Here is a 9,933-nt window from a genome sequence, read left to right on the forward strand (position 1 = left end):
AAGATTGCCTAGTTTGGGCACAAAATATAGTAAATAGGTAGTCAACAAGTTCAATCCAGGCCGTATTATATGCTTTCTCTTTGTGAGATAAAGCCTCACTTTACAGCAAAAGAATATAATTTGTTTACTTGTTTGCTTTTTTTTTCCTTCAAAGATTAAAAATAAATATTTTATAAATTTAAAAAAAAAAAAATTAATATAAAAAATATCTCGGGAATTGTAATCAAGGCATATTTTAATCGCTTCTAAATTTATTTTATGCCTCTTAGAGAGAAGCTCTTTGCTGTGTCTTGGCGAGAAGAAGCTGATTACGAAAGAAAATATACTTACGTATATCGCGCCCTCCTCTCCTCCTACCGTCTACTATATTTACACGCAAAAATTAATTCAGAATTGGAATATAACGCTGCTTACGGCGTGCTCAATCTTTTGCTTATGTAAATGCAAAATAAATAAGTAAAAAAGACTTTAACAATATATCTGACTGCTACACACAACGCTCAAATACGAGGTGTGAATTTATATAATGAACAAAACATATATATATATATACATATAAAATGTGTAAATGTGTATAAAAAAGTAAAAAAGACTTTAACAATATATCTGACTGCTACACACAACGCTCAAATACGAGGTGTGAATTTATATAATGAATATATATATATATATATATATATATTTTGCAACACTTTAACCGGCTTAATTATTATGTCTTCCGTGTTTGTTTTTTCTTTTTTTTTTTCATATTTCTTATTAAACGACTTAAGAACAAAACAAATATAATAATGGCTTTAAAAATAAAAAAAAATAATAAAAAAAAATATATATTTGAGAATTATATTTCTCCTTTCCCTAACCGCCATTCAAATTCTCATCATATCGACCTTCCGCGTTAATGTATGCAAGAACATATGTTCTTGACATGTATGCTCTTATAGGTGTGTTGTCTATAGTTAAGCATTAGTGTGTGGTCGTGCTTTAAAGTGCTAAATTCTGACCAGCGCAACAAATTTATGAAATGCATAATACAACAGAGAAAAGCAATAAAAAAAATAAATAAATAAAAAAAATAAATATATATATATATATATATATATAATATATAGATAAGCAAGACGCAGCACAAAGAGCAATAAACTTTTAATAATATACAAACATTTTAGATACATATTTAAATGCGCTCTCACTTTTCTCCTTCTCTGACCTGACGGACTATACTCTTCATTTATTTTGTATCTGTTTTAAACTCTTATTTACAGTTATTTTAGGGAAATTCATATATTTTTGCTTTTACTCATAAATCAAATGTTTTTAACGGTAAATAATGATAAAATAAAGGAAAAAAAATTAACGCGAATATATTTCTATTTTAGTCGAAACGTAGTCGCTCACTGCTTTTTCATATAATATTATTCTGCATCATATGTGCATAAAGAAATACTCTTCCTGGCAAAAAAAATTTGTTGTTTAAATGAAAGGTTCGTTTTCGCTACTGCCAGAACAATTTTACAGACAAATAATTGCATACACACACGTATATATATATATATATATATGTATTATACGTGCAAGCTTTTGTCATTCCTTTCTTATCATTCAGTTTTTTTTTTTTTATTACGTAGTGTTTTGTTATTTTCTATTTTTGGTTGAATGATAATTAGCTAATGTAGTGTTTTTCTTGCATTATTTACCAACAATAATGCGCAACAATATACAACAAATCAATAACAATAATAATTATAAAAATTTCTTTTACGCCATTTTCTTCAACCGTAAAGGAATTTTTACTCAAAATAAAGAACAACATTTTTTTAAATCATATAAAAAATGAAAAATATACCCTATTGCCCTTGACTTACTCGAAGAATAAAATGTAAGAGACAAAGAACTTAGCTTTCAAAACCGATAGCGCGTTACACTACGGTGCTAATGATATTATTATTTTTTACAAGACACAATTTCTGTCAGACATATATGGCAAGAAAATTGTTATTGTCTAGAGAGTTGGGCTATTTTAAAGCGCCCAATAAAAACCCATAATTTCTTTAAAAATACATTTGCTTTAATAGTGGATAAAAGCGCACTCATTGATGAAAGGAACTGCGAGAACGTAAATTCAAAATTTTTTTTTGTAAAATTTAATTGAATTAAATTAATAAAAAAAAAAAACAAAAAAATGTAATCTAAATGCTAGGGAGTTTAAGTCAACCAATGCAAAGCCCTCTTAAAGCCAGATTTAAAAATATTTTATCTCCTTTAAGCAATGAATGGATTACGTAGGTATGAGAAACAACAGTTTTTCCTTATTTAAAAAATGTTAGGTTGGCGTCACTGATTTTGAAATCATGTTTAGATGATAAACAATGCAAAAGGAAAAAAATGTTATTAAAGTCAGTATTGCCAAATGTCGATAACTTTATAATAACAAATAAATGGATTAAGGTAAGCAGATTTTTAGAATGTACAAAAATAGAATTTTCATTAATCGAAAACTAAAAATATTGTAAAAATATCACTTTAAAGCGAATCTTATTCAGAAAGGTTTTCAAAATGATCCTTAGGACATGATTTCACTTAAAACTATTTATTTATTTTTTTTTGAGTTATTGTCTTTGCTACGATTTTTAGAAAATTATCAAGCATAAGAAGCCTTGGTTTCAAGCGCAATTAGAGTATAAGAATATCATTCGATGAATGTGAAGTTGAAACTTTAAATGAAGTTTTCGGATACAATAAAAGCATAACATCGTTAATCTACTCATCACAACAACACGATAAATAAAGAAAAAAATGTATTATTAGGAGCAACCAGTTAATGAAAATGAATAAGGTTCCTTCATAATGTATGACACTTTAAAAAACCCATATTCCCTTTATTTTTAATAAAGAAAATATTTGTACTTTTAATTTTCATTACAATTTTTCGTGTCAAACTTGCGATTAATATCAACTTTCAAAATTTATATCCTGATTTAAATCAAATATAGGGACTAAATCGATTTCGTTTTTCACGCTAAACGCAATTTTACATATGTATTTTATTGATTTCTTAGAGACTGCTTTTAGTTCCGTTTACTCATCATATCTAGACTGCAGATTAACTTGAATAAATATTATTATACATATTAATTGATCATTATATGATAACATATCAAAATTAACAAATGCCGTTTTTATCGTGTTCCGCATATAAAGTCTCAAAAACAATGGGCTATACCTATGCACTCTTAGCTGGCAAATTTTGTTTCTATCTTTTTCTTCTCCTACTCACAACATTCTCCTTCACCAACCATTTTGTTTCAGCATAATACGCGATATCGCAATATGAGGCTAACAGCTATACATGGCAACCCTGCTCGTTGTGAATGTAAATAATAAATAAAGAATATAGCAACAAAATCGTATAAGCAAATGCAATTTGTGCATTTATTTATATGTATGCATGTGAGAATATAAGGTACACCTAAAGAAAAATATAAAATTTTTTTTTGATATCCACGAGAATATAGAGAGACTCGTAACTAGAAAATCAATTGATAATTATGGTTAAAAATAGCACAGAATGTTTATGAAAACAAACAAAACGGGTCGGATATTATTTATTAACACATAACACGACACTGTTAACTGGTTAGATGTACAGAATGAGAATTATCTAGAGAAAATCAAGATATAGTTTAAAAAAAATAAAAAAATCATAACCAAATGGATATGTAAAAATCATATAAATAATGATCTTTGTATTGAACAACATAAAAAAAATTACCAAAGCTTCCGCAATTATTTATTATTGAATACAAGAAAAACAACGAAATTCGCGAAAATTTGTAGCAATGTTTGGTTACGATATTTGCATACGTAGTTGCATACATAGGTATATGATTGAGTTCATATATACTTATGTGTGTATCTACCAGTATGCTAAAAGGCCTTGAACTGATTTTTTGCTTTTCTTTTTTTTTTTTTTTTTTGCTACTCAAAGCAATTACATGAGAAAATTTGTTTCAAACCCAATTATCAATAAAAACAAGACAATATTTGCTTAAGTAAATTTTTTTTTCGTTTGACAATAATTGATATTGAAAAAAAAAAAAAAAGAAAAAAAAATGAAAAGGCACTTACATTCCTTGCAGTTGCTGTTATTGGCGAAAAAGCAAAAGCATTAATTGCTCAAGTTTCTATGTAATTAGAGAACTTGATTCAATAGACAGACAGCTTCAATAGACAGACATCAAAAGCGATAAAAGCGAAAATTTGCTTTTCCCAATGCGATGACTGCAGCAGCGTATTCTTTATTTATTAAGCTTTCCTTCAATGCTTCTTTGTGATCACTTCGATTTTTCAATGAATTCAATTTTTTTTTGCTTCATTTAATCGCTCCACTAAAATTTTTCACTTGAATTTTTTCTTTCTCCTTCTGTACTCGGCTGACAATATATGAAAGACAACAACAATTTCACAAAAATTACGCAGTTTACTATGTGATTTTTGATTGTTTTCAATCAAATTTAAATTAGTCTCAATGCCTTGCTTTTCACTTGTTTTCATATCCTTTCTAGAATTGTATTATTATTTTTTTTTTTTTTTACTTGCTACACGATTTCTTCGCCTAGTGCTTTACTTATTTATTTTTATTATTTTTTTTTTCTTTTTTTTTGTATTTTTCTGTATTTCGATTTCCTTTATTATTATTAAGCACAATTGTGTTCGTATTGTCTTTCAATTTAATTATGCGATCATTTCATTTATTTATTTATTTATTTTTTTGCTTTTTTCCTTTTTCTATTTAGGTTTCTCATCCAACTTTTTCTATTTAGAATCAATTAACATATCAAAAACGTTGAAAGAAATAACCCATTCAACCCATTGGAGGACTGCCGTTATCAACACTTTCATCCCCTAATAATTATACCATTTTAAATCCTATACACTTCTGCGAATATTTGTTTTGTCTAGTTTCCCATTGCAAATGAAAATACAAGATACATACATAAACAAAATGTTATTAGCGTTTCGTTCTTTGCTTTGTTTGCAAATTACGATACAATGTATAAGCAATATATATATACATATGCATACATATAGAGAGTCAGCTGTTTAATCTAAACATTCATTTTTCTCATCCTTTCGATAGAACAGCTGTTCTCGTCTTACGATACGAAAAGATTGAACGAAAAAGAGTTTAAAAAAATTAAATATGTTTTTGCGCAAATGCATTATGCATTAAATATTGCGAAATTTTTAACATTTTTGTACAATTTTTCCAATTGGTTTTCCAATTTTTTAATTTAGGTTTTTTCTTTTTTCTGAACTTATCTACTCGTATAATAAAAATTAAAAAAAAAAAAAAAACAAAGAAAGATTTTTCATATACTTGAGGCAAAAACATAATTGATTTAAAACATCCTTCATGCCCAGCAGCTGACTTCCTTTAGCATAACTACGGCGATTTTCTTTTCAATTTAATTTGAGTACGACTTTTGCTTACACTCCCTTGCTAATTAATATTCAAATGCCGCCAAGCTTGTAATCAATCTTCTGGTAATAACTCGGAAAGTGACAGTACTTAAGTGACCACCTATCTAACAAAGGAGGCCAGCGTCAACAAGTTTTGTTGAAAACTATCCTAACTTCGGCCATTAACTTTAAACCCAATAGAAGAACTTATATTACGAATTAATTAGTTTAGTTAGATACGGCTAATCCGCTCAAATAAATAAATAAATAAAAAAATAATAGAGCATTTATTTTATTTAATTTTTTAAATTTGTTTTCAGATGAAAATGGACGGTGAAAATTAGGTCGATTTTCAACTTCAATATATAAACATGTTTCAAAAATACATCGCAGGTAATAGTTTACTATCGTAAGGCTTGTTGTTTACGTAACCGCTTCAGTCGTATTATGGCTTCAGTGGCTCTATATGTATCCTTAAATGAATATTTCTTATTGTTGTAATCCGAACGACTAATGTTGAATGCTATGGTTTTGTCGAGTATTACCATAGTGACTTTAGTTTTAAAAGGCCTTTTAAAGTGTATATATATTTAACTTATATAATCGGAATTTTCCAAAGGGCATACAGGTTTCGTACTTGTTGATATTGTTCGATGTTTGGTCACTTGGGCTTATGAACCGGTTTATACAGCGTAACGAGACCTATTATTATTTTCTGATTTCCTTAAAGGTCTTCTATAATTGATTGATAATTAAACTTGGTTTCCGACCAATAAGGAATCGACACTTTTTACAAAAAGGGACTGATTTGCATTTCTGACAACTTAAAAGTTAGAATATATCATAATGTACACAGTTTATGCTTCAAGTTACAAATTTTACTTAAGTTTTAACTCACTACAAGTTCTAGACATGTTTATGTATTTAATTTTATTAAGAGTGCTTTAAAACGGCTTCTTTCTTAACAGAAAGATAGTTAGCATCACTATCAACCGTAAACATATGATATTTGTATACATTAAAAATGCATATATAGAACAACAGGGAAAAGAAAAATATTCGAAACGGTATGTGTTCGTGAAAAAGATGTAAAGTTACTATTTTAAATATAATTTTAAGTGTATCTGTGTTTGATGATTTTTTATTTCTTTTTATTTTCGGGAAATTTTTGTAATAAATTTAACTTCTGGTTTTCGTTCCGGGAATCTATTGGAAGTTTTGTTTTCATTTGTTATGTGAATCACGGCTTATAAGTCATATACAGTAACCCAATGAAGTCTGCATATAGAATGAAAAATTAAGAATTCTCTTATTGAAAAGTGCATTGATGGGCTGAGAGTCAGCAACTATATTTCTCATAAAACAAAAACTTATATTATATAACAATACAAGATTTTTTTATTAATTTTTTTTTTACCTTAAGATGAAGCCACAAACAAAAAATACATAGTTTAATCTCAAAAAAAATATCGCTACAAAATCTACTTACGGTGAGAATATATCGCTAGAAGGTTCGAAATAAACAACATTTTTATGTAACGGTTCTTAGTTTGTCGACGTGTTTTCGTACATTTAAATAATAATTTATTTAAAGTAAGTCTTTTTTTCAAATGCACTTATTAATAGGAGAAACATCAATTTTTCCAACTATATGCAGACTTTATTAGGCTACTGTATGCAAATCAGTCAAATGCATTTATTATCAAAGCTTACGAGTAAAACTGATAAAGAAATGGAAAATATCAGTGTACATAAAGGTTTTGATTGTCCTCTATATAAAAGAACAGTTTTCCATTTTATATAATTGATTTATTCAGCGTATGCTAAAAATCTTCTTCTTCCAAATTCATTACTCTTGTTGTCTATTTGAAGAAATCGGCTGCCGAACCGCAATAGAAACGTTCAGAGGCTTGTGATGATGATGCTGCTCCATTACATCTCAATTGTCAAAATGCCATTTTTTTTTGCCACTTATTGCAAGAGTTCACTGTTGCAGCTCGAATAGGCAATTTTGCTACACCCAGTTTCCTCGCTAGACATGGTCCCTCCTATTTGTTCAGATCGGTGCAACATACCTTAATAAAAAAAAAAAAATTCGCATGAAATTAATAACTTGAAGAAATACTTTTTCGGTGAAAGAGACGCCCCTACGTACTAAAAACTAAGACATTTCACTTCAATTTCAATAATATGAAATATCTACTGCGTACAGCAAAGGCAACAGTCTGCCTTAGGGTTGTAATCTTCGATTTTGTTTCATTCGTTTATTGCACTTGTGCAAGACACAAACCAAATGCCATCTTCAAGCAAATATATGATACGTTAAGAAAACATTACAATGCATTGTATAATCAGAGACAACTAAATAATAAAAAACTCAACAATTTCTGCCATCCACAATACTTGTTATATCGATAAATGCCATCCACAATATTTGTTATATCCACAAATGCCACAATAGCTACGTATATTTCCTCTTGCAAAACTTCTTTGGCGCTTGATTTAAATTATTATATAAAAAATTAATTTAGTTTATATTAAAACAGACAATTTATTATATTTTCGATAGTAACGATTTTAAAGATTAACAATAATAATAATATGCGAGAATGTTAGTACTACCAAAACCAGTGGAAGCAGTAGATGCACAAAATTAATTTGCCCGCTTGTCGTTTTTAAGCATATGTACGCCGTTTCACATGTAAATTCGTTATAATTTAAATAAAACTAAAAAAGTGCGATTTTTATAATTTTAGTGTTGGTTTTTTTATTAAAGTAAAACCTATTTGCCCGTCTTATTGTATCATACTTTTAAGTTAAGTTGTCTCTTATTGATATTTGATTTAACGTTCCAGCATTATGTTCAAAATTAGAACCCGGGGACATTTTGTGATCTTTTTATCAATAGCAGTAATAGTGTCGTCAATTAGGCATCTCTTCGAGCAATGATGATATTTAAGATGAAGCTATGCAGTAAACACTAATGGTTACGTTCCTGTACCCGCTTCGACTTTAGTTGATTTAAAAGAATGCAAATGAATAAAATCCGACAAAACAGAGTTACTTGATATTCTTGATGTTGCCCTCTTAGCCTTATTAGGTGGTCTGGTGATTAAGGTGTTCATTCATCTCAATCGGAAAGGAGCTTCCCTTGCAACAGGTGACATTGACATTTACCTTTCTACACACATGTGAACGTTATCTAAATGTGTTTGTCAACGATTTTAGTATGTTCCAGTTGTATCTCACATAATAAACCGCAAATTAGACTTTGTCGCCGGTAGATCGGTTGGCTTTGATAAGACCACTTACTACTACTACTAAGGATAAGCATTTTCATCATAAAATATTAATTAATAATATTAATATTATTTATAATTTTTTGGCGCATAAAACTGTTCTTTTCATTGGAACCATTCTATGGTATAGGATGCGGGTAATTTTTATGTTAATTTATTATTATTAAAGCATTTTCATCAACAAAAATTGAAAATTAAGCTTCTTTACCATATAAAGATTCAGTTTACGCGGGAACGGTTATACGACAAGGGGTTCAAAAAAATGCTTTATCCGATCCAAAATTTTCACAACAATTTTGCATGGGGCAATGCTGAACTAATTCCAATAGACTTTGTCCTTCGACCAAAACAAAATGCCAGTGTACAAAATTTCATCGAAATATTTGGAAAATTTGCGATCTCTAGGTTGAACATAAAAACACATGGACGCACAAGCTTAGATCAATGCAGAAAATGAGTCTGAATCGATTGGTATCTTAACAAAAAGTACGTCTATCTGAAGTCCTTCATTGGTTTTTTTTTTTAATATGATCAATTATTCAGGGGAGATCGCCTATAGTTGTAATACGATGGTAATCAGAAAGAAGAGGCAAAGATATAGGAGGAAGCCGCAGGTTAGTGGGTGGGGCACTCACTATAGTTACAACCACGGCATAGACAAACGGCACTGAAAACTCGCGAACACCAATTTGGTAGTAGCAACTCTTGCCCAAACCAGCTATAGATAGATCAACTCATCTACATTAGGTGGTGGATACTTAAATAAAAATTTAAACTTGAAAAAATTCAAAATAAATTTTGAAATTATCCCCACTCGCCTCATTACTCACATGCCCCCTCCCCCTCATCACTTATAAGAGTAAGCACTCAGCTTCTCCGTCGGGCATATTTTTAGCGGTGTGTACACGAGAAATAATTTTAATTTTATTTAAACTTCATTTTGGTTTAGTTGTAAAACTTCAGTTAACAAAAATTAACATAATCATGCGATTTGATCTAATTTCAAACGTATATCAGATAAAAATAATGAGAAATACAAATATGCATATACTCTGCATATACTGTATGCATGTATATACATATATGTAATATATATATATATATGTAAATATATATATGTGTATATGTATATATATATATATATATATATATATATATATATATATATATATAT

At 28.8% G+C, this 9,933-nt stretch overlaps 1 protein-coding gene across 2 annotated transcripts in view; it reads right to left on the minus strand.

The window, feature by feature from the left end:
* LOC119632496 (protein yippee-like CG15309) overlaps positions 1-4,520 on the minus strand; it is a 32,311-nt gene extending 27,791 nt beyond the window's left edge. Inside the window, exon 1 of one of the 2 annotated variants that reach the window (XR_005246800.1) lies at positions 4,126-4,520. The gene's annotated coding sequence lies outside the window, so the exon portion shown is untranslated. The remainder of the gene's footprint in view (positions 1-4,125) is intronic. The other variant, XM_038025543.1, reaches the window with a different exon arrangement.
* Between the last annotated feature and the right edge of the window lie 5,413 nt (positions 4,521-9,933).

The sequence above is a fragment of the Glossina fuscipes genome, unplaced genomic scaffold (genome assembly GCF_014805625.2).
Source record: "Glossina fuscipes isolate IAEA_lab_2018 unplaced genomic scaffold, Yale_Gfus_2 0, whole genome shotgun sequence".
Taxonomy (NCBI): Eukaryota; Metazoa; Arthropoda; class Insecta; order Diptera; family Glossinidae; genus Glossina; species Glossina fuscipes.